At 38.2% G+C, this 15,906-nt stretch overlaps 55 pseudogenes; all 55 read right to left on the minus strand.

The window, feature by feature from the left end:
* Positions 1-84: 84 nt before the first annotated feature.
* Positions 85-187, minus strand: LOC149660683 (5S ribosomal RNA; annotated as a pseudogene).
* Positions 188-324: 137 nt separating this feature from the next.
* Positions 325-443, minus strand: LOC149660684 (5S ribosomal RNA; annotated as a pseudogene).
* Positions 444-805: 362 nt separating this feature from the next.
* LOC149660685 (5S ribosomal RNA) lies at positions 806-924 on the minus strand (annotated as a pseudogene).
* A 122-nt stretch (positions 925-1,046) lies between these two features.
* LOC149660686 (5S ribosomal RNA) lies at positions 1,047-1,165 on the minus strand (annotated as a pseudogene).
* Positions 1,166-1,287: 122 nt separating this feature from the next.
* On the minus strand, positions 1,288-1,390 carry LOC149660687 (5S ribosomal RNA; annotated as a pseudogene).
* Positions 1,391-1,527: 137 nt separating this feature from the next.
* LOC149660688 (5S ribosomal RNA) lies at positions 1,528-1,646 on the minus strand (annotated as a pseudogene).
* Positions 1,647-1,768: 122 nt separating this feature from the next.
* LOC149660689 (5S ribosomal RNA) lies at positions 1,769-1,871 on the minus strand (annotated as a pseudogene).
* Positions 1,872-2,008: 137 nt separating this feature from the next.
* Positions 2,009-2,127, minus strand: LOC149660690 (5S ribosomal RNA; annotated as a pseudogene).
* A 362-nt stretch (positions 2,128-2,489) lies between these two features.
* On the minus strand, positions 2,490-2,608 carry LOC149660691 (5S ribosomal RNA; annotated as a pseudogene).
* A 122-nt stretch (positions 2,609-2,730) lies between these two features.
* LOC149660692 (5S ribosomal RNA) lies at positions 2,731-2,849 on the minus strand (annotated as a pseudogene).
* Positions 2,850-3,211: 362 nt separating this feature from the next.
* On the minus strand, positions 3,212-3,330 carry LOC149660693 (5S ribosomal RNA; annotated as a pseudogene).
* A 122-nt stretch (positions 3,331-3,452) lies between these two features.
* LOC149660694 (5S ribosomal RNA) lies at positions 3,453-3,555 on the minus strand (annotated as a pseudogene).
* Positions 3,556-3,692: 137 nt separating this feature from the next.
* LOC149660695 (5S ribosomal RNA) lies at positions 3,693-3,811 on the minus strand (annotated as a pseudogene).
* A 360-nt stretch (positions 3,812-4,171) lies between these two features.
* On the minus strand, positions 4,172-4,290 carry LOC149660696 (5S ribosomal RNA; annotated as a pseudogene).
* A 122-nt stretch (positions 4,291-4,412) lies between these two features.
* Positions 4,413-4,515, minus strand: LOC149660697 (5S ribosomal RNA; annotated as a pseudogene).
* Positions 4,516-4,652: 137 nt separating this feature from the next.
* On the minus strand, positions 4,653-4,771 carry LOC149660698 (5S ribosomal RNA; annotated as a pseudogene).
* Positions 4,772-4,893: 122 nt separating this feature from the next.
* LOC149660699 (5S ribosomal RNA) lies at positions 4,894-5,012 on the minus strand (annotated as a pseudogene).
* Positions 5,013-5,134: 122 nt separating this feature from the next.
* Positions 5,135-5,237, minus strand: LOC149660700 (5S ribosomal RNA; annotated as a pseudogene).
* Positions 5,238-5,374: 137 nt separating this feature from the next.
* Positions 5,375-5,493, minus strand: LOC149660701 (5S ribosomal RNA; annotated as a pseudogene).
* Positions 5,494-5,855: 362 nt separating this feature from the next.
* LOC149660702 (5S ribosomal RNA) lies at positions 5,856-5,974 on the minus strand (annotated as a pseudogene).
* A 122-nt stretch (positions 5,975-6,096) lies between these two features.
* Positions 6,097-6,215, minus strand: LOC149660703 (5S ribosomal RNA; annotated as a pseudogene).
* A 122-nt stretch (positions 6,216-6,337) lies between these two features.
* Positions 6,338-6,440, minus strand: LOC149660704 (5S ribosomal RNA; annotated as a pseudogene).
* Positions 6,441-6,577: 137 nt separating this feature from the next.
* Positions 6,578-6,696, minus strand: LOC149660705 (5S ribosomal RNA; annotated as a pseudogene).
* Positions 6,697-6,818: 122 nt separating this feature from the next.
* On the minus strand, positions 6,819-6,921 carry LOC149660706 (5S ribosomal RNA; annotated as a pseudogene).
* Positions 6,922-7,058: 137 nt separating this feature from the next.
* Positions 7,059-7,177, minus strand: LOC149660707 (5S ribosomal RNA; annotated as a pseudogene).
* Positions 7,178-7,299: 122 nt separating this feature from the next.
* LOC149660708 (5S ribosomal RNA) lies at positions 7,300-7,402 on the minus strand (annotated as a pseudogene).
* A 137-nt stretch (positions 7,403-7,539) lies between these two features.
* LOC149660709 (5S ribosomal RNA) lies at positions 7,540-7,658 on the minus strand (annotated as a pseudogene).
* Positions 7,659-8,020: 362 nt separating this feature from the next.
* On the minus strand, positions 8,021-8,139 carry LOC149660710 (5S ribosomal RNA; annotated as a pseudogene).
* Positions 8,140-8,261: 122 nt separating this feature from the next.
* Positions 8,262-8,380, minus strand: LOC149660711 (5S ribosomal RNA; annotated as a pseudogene).
* Positions 8,381-8,742: 362 nt separating this feature from the next.
* LOC149660712 (5S ribosomal RNA) lies at positions 8,743-8,861 on the minus strand (annotated as a pseudogene).
* Positions 8,862-8,983: 122 nt separating this feature from the next.
* On the minus strand, positions 8,984-9,086 carry LOC149660713 (5S ribosomal RNA; annotated as a pseudogene).
* A 137-nt stretch (positions 9,087-9,223) lies between these two features.
* Positions 9,224-9,342, minus strand: LOC149660714 (5S ribosomal RNA; annotated as a pseudogene).
* Positions 9,343-9,702: 360 nt separating this feature from the next.
* LOC149660715 (5S ribosomal RNA) lies at positions 9,703-9,821 on the minus strand (annotated as a pseudogene).
* A 122-nt stretch (positions 9,822-9,943) lies between these two features.
* On the minus strand, positions 9,944-10,046 carry LOC149660716 (5S ribosomal RNA; annotated as a pseudogene).
* Positions 10,047-10,183: 137 nt separating this feature from the next.
* Positions 10,184-10,302, minus strand: LOC149660717 (5S ribosomal RNA; annotated as a pseudogene).
* Positions 10,303-10,424: 122 nt separating this feature from the next.
* Positions 10,425-10,543, minus strand: LOC149660718 (5S ribosomal RNA; annotated as a pseudogene).
* A 122-nt stretch (positions 10,544-10,665) lies between these two features.
* On the minus strand, positions 10,666-10,768 carry LOC149660719 (5S ribosomal RNA; annotated as a pseudogene).
* A 137-nt stretch (positions 10,769-10,905) lies between these two features.
* On the minus strand, positions 10,906-11,024 carry LOC149660720 (5S ribosomal RNA; annotated as a pseudogene).
* A 362-nt stretch (positions 11,025-11,386) lies between these two features.
* LOC149660721 (5S ribosomal RNA) lies at positions 11,387-11,505 on the minus strand (annotated as a pseudogene).
* Positions 11,506-11,628: 123 nt separating this feature from the next.
* LOC149660722 (5S ribosomal RNA) lies at positions 11,629-11,747 on the minus strand (annotated as a pseudogene).
* A 122-nt stretch (positions 11,748-11,869) lies between these two features.
* Positions 11,870-11,972, minus strand: LOC149660723 (5S ribosomal RNA; annotated as a pseudogene).
* A 137-nt stretch (positions 11,973-12,109) lies between these two features.
* LOC149660724 (5S ribosomal RNA) lies at positions 12,110-12,228 on the minus strand (annotated as a pseudogene).
* Positions 12,229-12,350: 122 nt separating this feature from the next.
* On the minus strand, positions 12,351-12,453 carry LOC149660725 (5S ribosomal RNA; annotated as a pseudogene).
* A 137-nt stretch (positions 12,454-12,590) lies between these two features.
* Positions 12,591-12,709, minus strand: LOC149660726 (5S ribosomal RNA; annotated as a pseudogene).
* A 362-nt stretch (positions 12,710-13,071) lies between these two features.
* On the minus strand, positions 13,072-13,190 carry LOC149660727 (5S ribosomal RNA; annotated as a pseudogene).
* A 122-nt stretch (positions 13,191-13,312) lies between these two features.
* On the minus strand, positions 13,313-13,431 carry LOC149660728 (5S ribosomal RNA; annotated as a pseudogene).
* Positions 13,432-13,553: 122 nt separating this feature from the next.
* LOC149660729 (5S ribosomal RNA) lies at positions 13,554-13,656 on the minus strand (annotated as a pseudogene).
* Positions 13,657-13,793: 137 nt separating this feature from the next.
* LOC149660730 (5S ribosomal RNA) lies at positions 13,794-13,912 on the minus strand (annotated as a pseudogene).
* A 362-nt stretch (positions 13,913-14,274) lies between these two features.
* On the minus strand, positions 14,275-14,393 carry LOC149660731 (5S ribosomal RNA; annotated as a pseudogene).
* Positions 14,394-14,515: 122 nt separating this feature from the next.
* Positions 14,516-14,634, minus strand: LOC149660732 (5S ribosomal RNA; annotated as a pseudogene).
* A 122-nt stretch (positions 14,635-14,756) lies between these two features.
* Positions 14,757-14,859, minus strand: LOC149660733 (5S ribosomal RNA; annotated as a pseudogene).
* Positions 14,860-14,996: 137 nt separating this feature from the next.
* LOC149660734 (5S ribosomal RNA) lies at positions 14,997-15,115 on the minus strand (annotated as a pseudogene).
* Positions 15,116-15,237: 122 nt separating this feature from the next.
* LOC149660735 (5S ribosomal RNA) lies at positions 15,238-15,340 on the minus strand (annotated as a pseudogene).
* Positions 15,341-15,477: 137 nt separating this feature from the next.
* Positions 15,478-15,596, minus strand: LOC149660736 (5S ribosomal RNA; annotated as a pseudogene).
* Positions 15,597-15,718: 122 nt separating this feature from the next.
* Positions 15,719-15,821, minus strand: LOC149660737 (5S ribosomal RNA; annotated as a pseudogene).
* Between the last annotated feature and the right edge of the window lie 85 nt (positions 15,822-15,906).

Here is a 15,906-nt window from a genome sequence, read left to right on the forward strand (position 1 = left end):
ATCTTTATAAAACAATAACAAAAAGAAGATATGTTTGCTTTTTTCATATCTGGTGGAATTTGAAAGAGGAAACAAAAGTGAAAAAGCCAACGGCACGCAGTATTTCCAAGTACTGTATGCGCTCGACGCTGCTTAACTTCGGTGATCGGACGTGAACCGGTGTTTTCAGCGTGATATGGCCGTTGCCGAGAGTGCTAGTTAATAATTCGAATTTAAATTAAGTGAGACCAATTAACCTTCATCATTTTAAAACAATAACAAAAAGAAAACGTGTTTGCTTTTTTCATATCTATTAAAATTTAAAAGAGGAAAAAAAAGTGAAAAAGCCAACGGCACGCAGTGTTCCTAAGTGGTCTCCCTCCCAAGTAATGACTGCGCTCGACGCTGCTTAACTTCGGTTATCGGACGAGAACCGGTGTATTCAGCGTGATATTGCCGTTGCCGAGAGTGCTAGTTAATAATTTGAATTTAATTAACCTTCATCTTTATAAAACAATAACAAAAAGAAGATATGTTTGCTTTTTTCATATCTGGTGGAATTTGAAAGAGGAAACAATAGTGAAAAAGCCAACGGCACGCAGTATTCCCAAGTACTGTATGCGCTCGACGCTGCTTACCTTCGGTGATCGGACGTGAACCGGTGTTTTCAGAGTGATATGGCCGTTGCCGAGAGTGCTAGTTAATAATTCGAATTTAAATTAAGTGAGACAAACTAACCTTCATCATTTTAAAACAATAACAAAAAGAAAACCTGTTTGCTTTTTACATATCTATTAAAATTTAAAAGAGGAAAAAAAAGTGAAAAAGCCAACGGCACGCAGTGTTCCTAAGTGGTCTCCCTCCCAAGTAATGACTGCGCTCGACGCTGCTTAACTTCGGTTATCGGACGAGAACCGGTGTATTCAGCGTGATATGGCCGTTGCCGAGAATGCTAGTTAATAATTTGAATTTAATTAACCTTCATCTTTATAAAACAATAACAAAAAGAAGATATGTTTGCTTTTTTCATATCGGGTGGAATTTAAAAGAGGAAAAAAAAGTGAAAACGCTAACGGCACGCAGTGTTCCTAAGTGGTCGCCCTCCCAAGTACTGACTGAGCTCGACGCTGCTTAACTTCGGTTATCGGACGAGAACCGGTGTATTCAGCGTGATATGGCCGTTGCCGAGAGTGCTAGTTAATAATTTGAATTTAATTAACTTTCTTCTTTATAAAACAATAACAAAAAGAAGATATGTTTGCTTTTTTCATATCTGGTGGAATTTAAAAGAGGAAACAAAAGTGAAAAAGCAAACGGCACGCAGTATTCCCAAGTACTGTATGCGCTCGACGCTGCTTAACTTCGGTGATCGGACGTGAACCGGTGTTTTCAGCGTGATATGGCCGTTACCGAGAGTGCTAGTTAATAATTCGAATTTAAATTAAGTGAGACAAATTAACCTTCATCATTTTAAAACAATAACAAAAAGAAAACCTGTTTGCTTTTTACATATTTATTAAAATTTAAAAGAGGAAAAAAAAGTGAAAAAGCCAACGGCACGCAGTGTTCCTAAGTGGTTTCCCTCCAAAGTAATGACTGCGCTCGACGCTGCTTAACTTCGGTTATCGGACGAGAACCGGTGTATTCAGCGTGATATGGCCGTTGCCGAGAGTGCTAGTTAATAATTTGAATTTAATTAACCTTCATCTTTATAAAACAATAACAAAAAGAAGATATGTTTGCTTTTTTCATATCTGGTGGAATTTGAAAGAGGAAACAAAAGTGAAAAAGCCAACGGCACGCAGTATTTCCAAGTACTGTATGCGCTCGACGCTGCTTAACTTCGGTGATCGGACGTGAACCGGTGTTTTCAGCGTGATATGGCCGTTGCCGAGAGTGCTAGTTAATAATTCGAATTTAAATTAAGTGAGACCAATTAACCTTCATCATTTTAAAACAATAACAAAAAGAAAACGTGTTTGCTTTTTTCATATCTATTAAAATTTAAAAGAGGAAAAAAAAGTGAAAAAGCCAACGGCACGCAGTGTTCCTAAGTGGTCTCCCTCCCAAGTAATGACTGCGCTCGACGCTGCTTAACTTCGGTTATCGGACGAGAACCGGTGTATTCAGCGTGATATTGCCGTTGCCGAGAGTGCTAGTTAATAATTTGAATTTAATTAACCTTCATCTTTATAAAACAATAACAAAAAGAAGATATGTTTGCTTTTTTCATATCTGGTGGAATTTGAAAGAGGAAACAATAGTGAAAAAGCCAACGGCACGCAGTATTCCCAAGTACTGTATGCGCTCGACGCTGCTTACCTTCGGTGATCGGACGTGAACCGGTGTTTTCAGAGTGATATGGCCGTTGCCGAGAGTGCTAGTTAATAATTCGAATTTAAATTAAGTGAGACCAATTAACCTTCATCATTTTAAAACAATAACAAAAAGAAAACCTGTTTGCTTTTTACATATCTATTAAAATTTAAAAGAAGAAAAAAAAGTGAAAAAGCCAACGGCACGCAGTGTTCCTAAGTGGTCTCCCTCCCAAGTAATGACTGCGCTCGACGCTGCTTAACTTCGGTTATCGGACGAGAACCGGTGTATTCAGCGTGATATGGCCGTTGCCGAGAATGCTAGTTAATAATTTGAATTTAATTAACCTTCATCTTTATAAAACAATAACAAAAAGAAGATATGTTTGCTTTTTTCATATCTGGTGGAATTTAAAAGAGGAAACAAAAGTGAAAAAGCAAACGGCACGCAGTGTTCCTAAGTGGTCTCCCTCCCAAGTAATGACTGCGCCCGACGCTGCTTAACTTCGGTTATCGGACGAGAACCGGTGTATTCAGCGTGATATGGCCGTTGCCGAGAATGCTAGTTAATAATTTGAAATTAATTAACTTTCTTCTTTATAAAACAATAACAAAAAGAAGATATGTTTGCTTTTTTCATATCTGGTGGAATTTAAAAGAGGAAACAAAAGTGAAAAAGCAAACGGCACGCAGTATTCCCAAGTACTGTATGCGCTCGACGCTGCTTAACTTCGGTGATCGGACGTGAACCGGTGTTTTCACCGTGATATGGCCGTTGCCGAGAGTGCTAGTTAATAATTCGAATTTAAATTAAGTGAGACAAATTAACCTTCATCATTTTAAAACAATAACAAAAAGAAAACCTGTTTGCTTTTTACATATTTATTAAAATTTAAAAGAGGAAAAAAAAGTGAAAAAGCCAACGGCACGCAGTGTTCCTAAGTGGTTTCCCTCCAAAGTAATGACTGCGCTCGACGCTGCTTAACTTCGGTTATCGGACGAGAACCGGTGTATTCAGCGTGACATGGCCGTTGCCGAGAGTGCTAGTTAATAATTTGAATTTAATTAACCTTCATCTTTATAAAACAATAACAAAAAGAAGATATGTTTGCTTTTTTCATATCTGGTGGAATTTGAAAGAGGAAACAAAAGTGAAAAAGCCAACGGCACGCAGTATTTCCAAGTACTGTATGCGCTCGACGCTGCTTAACTTCGGTGATCGGACGTGAACCGGTGTTTTCAGCGTGATATGGCCGTTGCCGAGAGTGCTAGTTAATAATTCGAATTTAAATTAAGTGAGACCAATTAACCTTCATCATTTTAAAACAATAAAAAAAAGAAAACGTGTTTGCTTTTTTCATATCTATTAAAATTTAAAAGAGGAAAAAAAAGTGAAAAAGCCAACGGCACGCAGTGTTCCTAAGTGGTTTCCCTCCAAAGTAATGACTGCGCTCGACGCTGCTTAACTTCGGTTATCGGACGAGAACCGGTGTATTCAGCGTGATATTGCCGTTGCCGAGAGTGCTAGTTAATAATTTGAATTTATTTAACCTTCATCTTTATAAAACAATAACAAAAAGAAGATATGTTTGCTTTTTTCATATCTGGTGGAATTTGAAAGAGGAAACAAAAGTGAAAAAGCAAACGGCACGCAGTATTCCCAAGTACTGACTGCGCTCGACGCTGCTAACGTCGGCGATCGGACGAGAACCGGTGTTCTCAGCGTGATATGGCCGTTGCCGAGAGTGCTAGATAATAATTCGAATTTAAATTAAGTGAGACAACCTAACCTTCATCTTTTTAAAACAATAACAAAAAGAAAATATGTTTGCTTTTTACATATCTATTGGAATTTAAAAGAGGAAAAAAAGTGAAAAAGCTAACGGCAAGCAGTGTTCCTAAGTGGTCGCCCTCCCAAGTACTGACTGCGCTCGACGCTGCTTAACTTCGGTTATCGGACGAGAACCGGTGTATTCAGCGTGATATGGCCGTTGCCAAGAGTGCTAGTTAATAATTTGAATTTAATTAACCTTCATCTTTATAAAACAATAACAAAAAGAAGATATGTTTGCTTTTTTCATATCTGGTGGAATTTGAAAGAGGAAACAAAAGTGAAAAAGCCAACGGCACGCAGTATTCCCAAGTACTGTATGCGCTCGACGCTGCTTAACTTCGGTGATCGGACGTGAACCGGTGTTTTCAGCGTGATATGGCCGTTGCCGAGAGTGCTAGTTAATAATTCGAATTTAAATTAAGTGAGACAAATTAACCTTCATCATTTTAAAACAATAACAAAAAGAAAACGTGTTTGCTTTTTTCATATCTATTAAAATTTAAAAGAGGAAAAAAAAGTGAAAAAGCCAACGGCACGCAGTGTTCCTAAGTGGTCTCCCTCCCAAGTAGTGACTGCGCTCGACGCTGCTTAACTTCGGTTATCGGACGAGAACCGGTGTATTCAGTGTGATATTGCCGTTGCCGAGAGTGCTAGTTAATAATTTGAATTTAATTAACCTTCATCTTTATAAAACAATAACAAAAAGAAGATATGTTTGCTTTTTTCATATCTGGTGGAATTTAAAAGAGGAAAAAAAAGTGAAAAAGCCAACGGCACGCAGTGTTCCTAAGTGGTTTCCCTCCAAAGTAATGACTGCGCTCGACGCTGCTTAACTTCGGTTATCGGACGAGAACCGGTGTATTCAGCGTGATATGGCCGTTGCCGAGAGTGCTAGTTAATAATTTGAATTTAATTAACCTTCATCTTTATAAAACAATAACAAAAAGAAGATATGTTTGCTTTTTTCATATCTGGTGGAATTTGAAAGAGGAAACAAAAGTGAAAAAGCCAACGGCACGCAGTATTTCCAAGTACTGTATGCGCTCGACGCTGCTTAACTTCGGTGATCGGACGTGAACCGGTGTTTTCAGCGTGATATGGCCGTTGCCGAGAGTGCTAGTTAATAATTCGAATTTAAATTAAGTGAGACCAATTATCCTTCATCATTTTAAAACAATAACAAAAAGAAAACGTGTTTGCTTTTTTCATATCTATTAAAATTTAAAAGAGGAAAAAAAAGTGAAAAAGCCAACGGCACGCAGTGTTCCTAAGTGGTCTCCCTCCCAAGTAATGACTGCGCTCGACGCTGCTTAACTTCGGTTATCGGACGAGAACCGGTGTATTCAGCGTGATATTGCCGTTGCCGAGAGTGCTAGTTAATAATTTGAATTTAATTAACCTTCATCTTTATAAAACAATAACAAAAAGAAGATATGTTTGCTTTTTTCATATCTGGTGGAATTTGAAAGAGGAAACAATAGTGAAAAAGCCAACGGCACGCAGTATTCCCAAGTACTGTATGCGCTCGACGCTGCTTACCTTCGGTGATCGGACGTGAACCGGTGTTTTCAGAGTGATATGGCCGTTGCCGAGAGTGCTAGTTAATAATTCGAATTTAAATTAAGTGAGACAAACTAACCTTCATCATTTTAAAACAATAACAAAAAGAAAACCTGTTTGCTTTTTACATATCTATTAAAATTTAAAAGAGGAAAAAAAAGTGAAAAAGCCAACGGCACGCAGTGTTCCTAAGTGGTCTCCCTCTCAAGTAATGACTGCGCTCGACGCTGCTTAACTTCGGTTATCGGACGAGAACCGGTGTATTCAGCGTGATATGGCCGTTGCCGAGAATGCTAGTTAATAATTTGAATTTAATTAACCTTCATCTTTATAAAACAATAACAAAAAGAAGATATGTTTGCTTTTTTCATATCGGGTGGAATTTAAAAGAGGAAAAAAAAGTGAAAACGCTAACGGCACGCAGTGTTCCTAAGTGGTCGCCCTCCCAAGTACTGACTGAGCTCGACGCTGCTTAACTTCGGTTATCGGACGAGAACCGGTGTATTCAGCGTGATATGGCCGTTGCCGAGAGTGCTAGTTAATAATTTGAATTTAATTAACTTTCTTCTTTATAAAACAATAACAAAAAGAAGATATGTTTGCTTTTTTCATATCTGGTGGAATTTAAAAGAGGAAACAAAAGTGAAAAAGCAAACGGCACGCAGTATTCCCAAGTACTGTATGCGCTCGACGCTGCTTAACTTCGGTGATCGGACGTGAACCGGTGTTTTCAGCGTGATATGGCCGTTACCGAGAGTGCTAGTTAATAATTCGAATTTAAATTAAGTGAGACAAATTAACCTTCATCATTTTAAAACAATAACAAAAAGAAAACCTGTTTGCTTTTTACATATTTATTAAAATTTAAAAGAGGAAAAAAAAGTGAAAAAGCCAACGGCACGCAGTGTTCCTAAGTGGTTTCCCTCCAAAGTAATGACTGCGCTCGACGCTGCTTAACTTCGGTTATCGGACGAGAACCGGTGTATTCAGCGTGATATGGCCGTTGCCGAGAGTGCTAGTTAATAATTTGAATTTAATTAACCTTCATCTTTATAAAACAATAACAAAAAGAAGATATGTTTGCTTTTTTCATATCTGGTGGAATTTGAAAGAGGAAACAAAAGTGAAAAAGCCAACGGCACGCAGTATTTCCAAGTACTGTATGCGCTCGACGCTGCTTAACTTCGGTGATCGGACGTGAACCGGTGTTTTCAGCGTGATATGGCCGTTGCCGAGAGTGCTAGTTAATAATTCGAATTTAAATTAAGTGAGACCAATTAACCTTCATCATTTTAAAACAATAACAAAAAGAAAACCTGTTTGCTTTTTACATATTTATTAAAATTTAAAAGAGGAAAAAAAAGTGAAAAAGCCAACGGCACGCAGTGTTCCTAAGTGGTTTCCCTCCAAAGTAATGACTGCGCTCGACGCTGCTTAACTTCGGTTATCGGACGAGAACCGGTGTATTCAGCGTGATATGGCCGTTGCCGAGAGTGCTAGTTAATAATTTGAATTTAATTAACCTTCATCTTTATAAAACAATAACAAAAAGAAGATATGTTTGCTTTTTTCATATCTGGTGGAATTTGAAAGAGGAAACAAAAGTGAAAAAGCCAACGGCACGCAGTATTTCCAAGTACTGTATGCGCTCGACGCTGCTTAACTTCGGTGATCGGACGTGAACCGGTGTTTTCAGCGTGATATGGCCGTTGCCGAGAGTGCTAGTTAATAATTCGAATTTAAATTAAGTGAGACCAATTAACCTTCATCATTTTAAAACAATAACAAAAAGAAAACGTGTTTGCTTTTTTCATATCTATTAAAATTTAAAAGAGGAAAAAAAAGTGAAAAAGCCAACGGCACGCAGTGTTCCTAAGTGGTCTCCCTCCCAAGTAATGACTGCGCTCGACGCTGCTTAACTTCGGTTATCGGACGAGAACCGGTGTATTCAGCGTGATATTGCCGTTGCCGAGAGTGCTAGTTAATAATTTGAATTTAATTAACCTTCATCTTTATAAAACAATAACAAAAAGAAGATATGTTTGCTTTTTTCATATCTGGTGGAATTTGAAAGAGGAAACAATAGTGAAAAAGCCAACGGCACGCAGTATTCCCAAGTACTGTATGCGCTCGACGCTGCTTACCTTCGGTGATCGGACGTGAACCGGTGTTTTCAGAGTGATATGGCCGTTGCCGAGAGTGCTAGTTAATAATTCGAATTTAAATTAAGTGAGACCAATTAACCTTCATCATTTTAAAACAATAACAAAAAGAAAACCTGTTTGCTTTTTACATATCTATTAAAATTTAAAAGAAGAAAAAAAAGTGAAAAAGCCAACGGCACGCAGTGTTCCTAAGTGGTCTCCCTCCCAAGTAATGACTGCGCTCGACGCTGCTTAACTTCGGTTATCGGACGAGAACCGGTGTATTCAGCGTGATATGGCCGTTGCCGAGAATGCTAGTTAATAATTTGAATTTAATTAACCTTCATCTTTATAAAACAATAACAAAAAGAAGATATGTTTGCTTTTTTCATATCTGGTGGAATTTAAAAGAGGAAACAAAAGTGAAAAAGCAAACGGCACGCAGTGTTCCTAAGTGGTCTCCCTCCCAAGTAATGACTGCGCCCGACGCTGCTTAACTTCGGTTATCGGACGAGAACCGGTGTATTCAGCGTGATATGGCCGTTGCCGAGAATGCTAGTTAATAATTTGAAATTAATTAACTTTCTTCTTTATAAAACAATAACAAAAAGAAGATATGTTTGCTTTTTTCATATCTGGTGGAATTTAAAAGAGGAAACAAAAGTGAAAAAGCAAACGGCACGCAGTATTCCCAAGTACTGTATGCGCTCGACGCTGCTTAACTTCGGTGATCGGACGTGAACCGGTGTTTTCACCGTGATATGGCCGTTGCCGAGAGTGCTAGTTAATAATTCGAATTTAAATTAAGTGAGACAAATTAACCTTCATCATTTTAAAACAATAACAAAAAGAAAACCTGTTTGCTTTTTACATATTTATTAAAATTTAAAAGAGGAAAAAAAAGTGAAAAAGCCAACGGCACGCAGTGTTCCTAAGTGGTTTCCCTCCAAAGTAATGACTGCGCTCGACGCTGCTTAACTTCGGTTATCGGACGAGAACCGGTGTATTCAGCGTGACATGGCCGTTGCCGAGAGTGCTAGTTAATAATTTGAATTTAATTAACCTTCATCTTTATAAAACAATAACAAAAAGAAGATATGTTTGCTTTTTTCATATCTGGTGGAATTTGAAAGAGGAAACAAAAGTGAAAAAGCCAACGGCACGCAGTATTTCCAAGTACTGTATGCGCTCGACGCTGCTTAACTTCGGTGATCGGACGTGAACCGGTGTTTTCAGCGTGATATGGCCGTTGCCGAGAGTGCTAGTTAATAATTCGAATTTAAATTAAGTGAGACCAATTAACCTTCATCATTTTAAAACAATAAAAAAAAGAAAACGTGTTTGCTTTTTTCATATCTATTAAAATTTAAAAGAGGAAAAAAAAGTGAAAAAGCCAACGGCACGCAGTGTTCCTAAGTGGTCTCCCTCCCAAGTAATGACTGCGCTCGACGCTGCTTAACTTCGGTTATCGGACGAGAACCGGTGTATTCAGCGTGATATTGCCGTTGCCGAGAGTGCTAGTTAATAATTTGAATTTATTTAACCTTCATCTTTATAAAACAATAACAAAAAGAAGATATGTTTGCTTTTTTCATATCTGGTGGAATTTGAAAGAGGAAACAAAAGTGAAAAAGCAAACGGCACGCAGTATTCCCAAGTACTGACTGCGCTCGACGCTGCTAACGTCGGCGATCGGACGAGAACCGGTGTTCTCAGCGTGATATGGCCGTTGCCGAGAGTGCTAGATAATAATTCGAATTTAAATTAAGTGAGACAACCTAACCTTCATCTTTTTAAAACAATAACAAAAAGAAAATATGTTTGCTTTTTACATATCTATTGGAATTTAAAAGAGGAAAAAAAGTGAAAAAGCTAACGGCAAGCAGTGTTCCTAAGTGGTCGCCCTCCCAAGTACTGACTGCGCTCGACGCTGCTTAACTTCGGTTATCGGACGAGAACCGGTGTATTCAGCGTGATATGGCCGTTGCCAAGAGTGCTAGTTAATAATTTGAATTTAATTAACCTTCATCTTTATAAAACAATAACAAAAAGAAGATATGTTTGCTTTTTTCATATCTGGTGGAATTTGAAAGAGGAAACAAAAGTGAAAAAGCCAACGGCACGCAGTATTCCCAAGTACTGTATGCGCTCGACGCTGCTTAACTTCGGTGATCGGACGTGAACCGGTGTTTTCAGCGTGATATGGCCGTTGCCGAGAGTGCTAGTTAATAATTCGAATTTAAATTAAGTGAGACAAATTAATCTTCATCATTTTAAAACAATAACAAAAAGAAAACGTGTTTGCTTTTTTCATATCTATTAAAATTTAAAAGAGGAAAAAAAAGTGAAAAAGCCAACGGCACGCAGTGTTCCTAAGTGGTCTCCCTCCCAAGTAGTGACTGCGCTCGACGCTGCTTAACTTCGGTTATCGGACGAGAACCGGTGTATTCAGTGTGATATTGCCGTTGCCGAGAGTGCTAGTTAATAATTTGAATTTAATTAACCTTCATCTTTATAAAACAATAACAAAAAGAAGATATGTTTGCTTTTTTCATATCTGGTGGAATTTAAAAGAGGAAAAAAAAGTGAAAAAGCCAACGGCACGCAGTGTTCCTAAGTGGTTTCCCTCCAAAGTAATGACTGCGCTCGACGCTGCTTAACTTCGGTTATCGGACGAGAACCGGTGTATTCAGCGTGATATGGCCGTTGCCGAGAGTGCTAGTTAATAATTTGAATTTAATTAACCTTCATCTTTATAAAACAATAACAAAAAGAAGATATGTTTGCTTTTTTCATATCTGGTGGAATTTGAAAGAGGAAACAAAAGTGAAAAAGCCAACGGCACGCAGTATTTCCAAGTACTGTATGCGCTCGACGCTGCTTAACTTCGGTGATCGGACGTGAACCGGTGTTTTCAGCGTGATATGGCCGTTGCCGAGAGTGCTAGTTAATAATTCGAATTTAAATTAAGTGAGACCAATTATCCTTCATCATTTTAAAACAATAACAAAAAGAAAACGTGTTTGCTTTTTTCATATCTATTAAAATTTAAAAGAGGAAAAAAAAGTGAAAAAGCCAACGGCACGCAGTGTTCCTAAGTGGTCTCCCTCCCAAGTAATGACTGCGCTCGACGCTGCTTAACTTCGGTTATCGGACGAGAACCGGTGTATTCAGCGTGATATTGCCGTTGCCGAGAGTGCTAGTTAATAATTTGAATTTAATTGACCTTCATCTTTATAAAACAATAACAAAAAGAAGATATGTTTGCTTTTTTCATATCTGGTGGAATTTGAAAGAGGAAACAATAGTGAAAAAGCCAACGGCACGCAGTATTCCCAAGTACTGTATGCGCTCGACGCTGCTTACCTTCGGTGATCGGACGTGAACCGGTGTTTTCAGAGTGATATGGCCGTTGCCGAGAGTGCTAGTTAATAATTCGAATTTAAATTAAGTGAGACAAACTAACCTTCATCATTTTAAAACAATAACAAAAAGAAAACCTGTTTGCTTTTTACATATCTATTAAAATTTAAAAGAGGAAAAAAAAGTGAAAAAGCCAACGGCACGCAGTGTTCCTAAGTGGTCTCCCTCTCAAGTAATGACTGCGCTCGACGCTGCTTAACTTCGGTTATCGGACGAGAACCGGTGTATTCAGCGTGATATGGCCGTTGCCGAGAATGCTAGTTAATAATTTGAATTTAATTAACCTTCATCTTTATAAAACAATAACAAAAAGAAGATATGTTTGCTTTTTTCATATCGGGTGGAATTTAAAAGAGGAAAAAAAAAGTGAAAACGCTAACGGCACGCAGTGTTCCTAAGTGGTCGCCCTCCCAAGTACTGACTGAGCTCGACGCTGCTTAACTTCGGTTATCGGACGAGAACCGGTGTATTCAGCGTGATATGGCCGTTGCCGAGAGTGCTAGTTAATAATTTGAATTTAATTAACTTTCTTCTTTATAAAACAATAACAAAAAGAAGATATGTTTGCTTTTTTCATATCTGGTGGAATTTAAAAGAGGAAACAAAAGTGAAAAAGCAAACGGCACGCAGTATTCCCAAGTACTGTATGCGCTCGACGCTGCTTAACTTCGGTGATCGGACGTGAACCGGTGTTTTCAGCGTGATATGGCCGTTACCGAGAGTGCTAGTTAATAATTCGAATTTAAATTAAGTGAGACAAATTAACCTTCATCATTTTAAAACAATAACAAAAAGAAAACCTGTTTGCTTTTTACATATTTATTAAAATTTAAAAGAGGAAAAAAAAGTGAAAAAGCCAACGGCACGCAGTGTTCCTAAGTGGTTTCCCTCCAAAGTAATGACTGCGCTCGACGCTGCTTAACTTCGGTTATCGGACGAGAACCGGTGTATTCAGCGTGATATGGCCGTTGCCGAGAGTGCTAGTTAATAATTTTAATTTAATTAACCTTCATCTTTATAAAACAATAACAAAAAGAAGATATGTTTGCTTTTTTCATATCTGGTGGAATTTGAAAGAGGAAACAAAAGTGAAAAAGCCAACGGCACGCAGTATTTCCAAGTACTGTATGCGCTCGACGCTGCTTAACTTCGGTGATCGGACGTGAACCGGTGTTTTCAGCGTGATATGGCCGTTGCCGAGAGTGCTAGTTAATAATTCGAATTTAAATTAAGTGAGACCAATTAACCTTCATCATTTTAAAACAATAACAAAAAGAAAACGTGTTTGCTTTTTTCATATCTATTAAAATTTAAAAGAGGAAAAAAAAGTGAAAAAGCCAACGGCACGCAGTGTTCCTAAGTGGTCTCCCTCCCAAGTAATGACTGCGCTCGACGCTGCTTAACTTCGGTTATCGGACGAGAACCGGTGTATTCAGCGTGATATTGCCGTTGCCGAGAGTGCTAGTTAATAATTTGAATTTAATTAACCTTCATCTTTATAAAACAATAACAAAAAGAAGATATGTTTGCTTTTTTCATATCTGGTGGAATTTGAAAGAGGAAACAATAGTGAAAAAGCCAACGGCACGCAGTATTCCCAAGTACTGTATGCGCTCGACGCTGCTTACCTTCGGTGATCGGACGTGAACCGGTGTTTTCAGAGTGATATGGCCGTTGCCGAGAGTGCTAGTTAATAATTCGAATTTAAATTAAGTGAGACCAATTAACCTTCATCATTTTAAAACAATAACAAAAAGAAAACCTGTTTGCTTTTTACATATCTATTAAAATTTAAAAGAAGAAAAAAAAGTGAAAAAGCCAACGGCACGCAGTGTTCCTAAGTGGTCTCCCTCCCAAGTAATGACTGCGCTCGACGCTGCTTAACTTCGGTTATCGGACGAGAACCGGTGTATTCAGCGTGATATGGCCGTTGCCGAGAATGCTAGTTAATAATTTGAATTTAATTAACCTTCATCTTTATAAAACAATAACAAAAAGAAGATATGTTTGCTTTTTTCATATCTGGTGGAATTTAAAAGAGGAAACAAAAGTGAAAAAGCAAACGGCACGCAGTGTTCCTAAGTGGTCTCCCTCCCAAGTAATGACTGCGCCCGACGCTGCTTAACTTCGGTTATCGGACGAGAACCGGTGTATTCAGCGTGATATGGCCGTTGCCGAGAATGCTAGTTAATAATTTGAAATTAATTAACTTTCTTCTTTATAAAACAATAACAAAAAGAAGATATGTTTGCTTTTTTCATATCTGGTGGAATTTAAAAGAGGAAACAAAAGTGAAAAAGCAAACGGCACGCAGTATTCCCAAGTACTGTATGCGCTCGACGCTGCTTAACTTCGGTGATCGGACGTGAACCGGTGTTTTCAGCGTGATATGGCCGTTGCCGAGAGTGCTAGTTAATAATTCGAATTTAAATTAAGTGAGACCAATTAACCTTCATCATTTTAAAACAATAACAAAAAGAAAACGTGTTTGCTTTTTTCATATCTATTAAAATTTAAAAGAGGAAAAAAAAGTGAAAAAGCCAACGGCACGCAGTGTTCCTAAGTGGTCTCCCTCCCAAGTAATGACTGCGCTCGACGCTGCTTAACTTCGGTTATCGGACGAGAACCGGTGTATTCAGCGTGATATTGCCGTTGCCGAGAGTGCTAGTTAATAATTTGAATTTAATTAACCTTCATCTTTATAAAACAATAACAAAAAGAAGATATGTTTGCTTTTTTCATATCTGGTGGAATTTGAAAGAGGAAACAATAGTGAAAAAGCCAACGGCACGCAGTATTCCCAAGTACTGTATGCGCTCGACGCTGCTTACCTTCGGTGATCGGACGTGAACCGGTGTTTTCAGAGTGATATGGCCGTTGCCGAGAGTGCTAGTTAATAATTCGAATTTAAATTAAGTGAGACCAATTAACCTTCATCATTTTAAAACAATAACAAAAAGAAAACCTGTTTGCTTTTTACATATCTATTAAAATTTAAAAGAAGAAAAAAAAGTGAAAAAGCCAACGGCACGCAGTGTTCCTAAGTGGTCTCCCTCCCAAGTAATGACTGCGCTCGACGCTGCTTAACTTCGGTTATCGGACGAGAACCGGTGTATTCAGCGTGATATGGCCGTTGCCGAGAATGCTAGTTAATAATTTGAATTTAATTAACCTTCATCTTTATAAAACAATAACAAAAAGAAGATATGTTTGCTTTTTTCATATCTGGTGGAATTTAAAAGAGGAAACAAAAGTGAAAAAGCAAACGGCACGCAGTGTTCCTAAGTGGTCTCCCTCCCAAGTAATGACTGCGCCCGACGCTGCTTAACTTCGGTTATCGGACGAGAACCGGTGTATTCAGCGTGATATGGCCGTTGCCGAGAATGCTAGTTAATAATTTGAAATTAATTAACTTTCTTCTTTATAAAACAATAACAAAAAGAAGATATGTTTGCTTTTTTCATATCTGGTGGAATTTAAAAGAGGAAACAAAAGTGAAAAAGCAAACGGCACGCAGTATTCCCAAGTACTGTATGCGCTCGACGCTGCTTAACTTCGGTGATCGGACGTGAACCGGTGTTTTCAGCGTGATATGGCCGTTGCCGAGAGTGCTAGTTAATAATTCGAATTTAAATTAAGTGAGACAAATTAACCTTCATCATTTTAAAACAATAACAAAAAGAAAACCTGTTTGCTTTTTACATATTTATTAAAATTTAAAAGAGGAAAAAAAAGTGAAAAAGCCAACGGCACGCAGTGTTCCTAAGTGGTTTCCCTCCAAAGTAATGACTGCGCTCGACGCTGCTTAACTTCGGTTATCGGACGAGAACCGGTGTATTCAGCGTGACATGGCCGTTGCCGAGAGTGCTAGTTAATAATTTGAATTTAATTAACCTTCATCTTTATAAAACAATAACAAAAAGAAGATATGTTTGCTTTTTTCATATCTGGTGGAATTTGAAAGAGGAAACAAAAGTGAAAAAGCCAACGGCACGCAGTATTTCCAAGTACTGTATGCGCTCGACGCTGCTTAACTTCGGTGATCGGACGTGAACCGGTGTTTTCAGCGTGATATGGCCGTTGCCGAGAGTGCTAGTTAATAATTCGAATTTAAATTAAGTGAGACCAATTAACCTTCATCATTTTAAAACAATAACAAAAAGAAAACGTGTTTGCTTTTTTCATATCTATTAAAATTTAAAAGAGGAAAAAAAAGTGAAAAAGCCAACGGCACGCAGTGTTCCTAAGTGGTCTCCCTCCCAAGTAATGACTGCGCCCGACGCTGCTTAACTTCGGTTATCGGACGAGAACCGGTGTATTCAGCGTGATATGGCCGTTGCCGAGAATGCTAGTTAATAATTTGAAATTAATTAACTTTCTTCTTTATAAAACAATAACAAAAAGAAGATATGTTTGCTTTTTTCATATCTGGTGGAATTTAAAAGAGGAAACAAAAGTGAAAAAGCAAACGGCACGCAGTATTCCCAAGTACTGTATGCGCTCGACGCTGCTTAACTTCGGTGATCGGACGTGAACCGGTGTTTTCAGCGTGATATGGCCGTTGCCGAGAGTGCTAGTTAATAATTCGAATTTAAATTAAGTGAGACAAATTAACCTTCATCATTTTAAAACAATAACAAAAAGAAAACCT

Source organism: Phalangium opilio, unplaced genomic scaffold (assembly GCF_054372755.1).
Source record: "Phalangium opilio isolate 3A_F unplaced genomic scaffold, DU_Popi_V2 ptg000070l_1, whole genome shotgun sequence".
Classification (NCBI taxonomy): Eukaryota; Metazoa; Arthropoda; class Arachnida; order Opiliones; family Phalangiidae; genus Phalangium; species Phalangium opilio.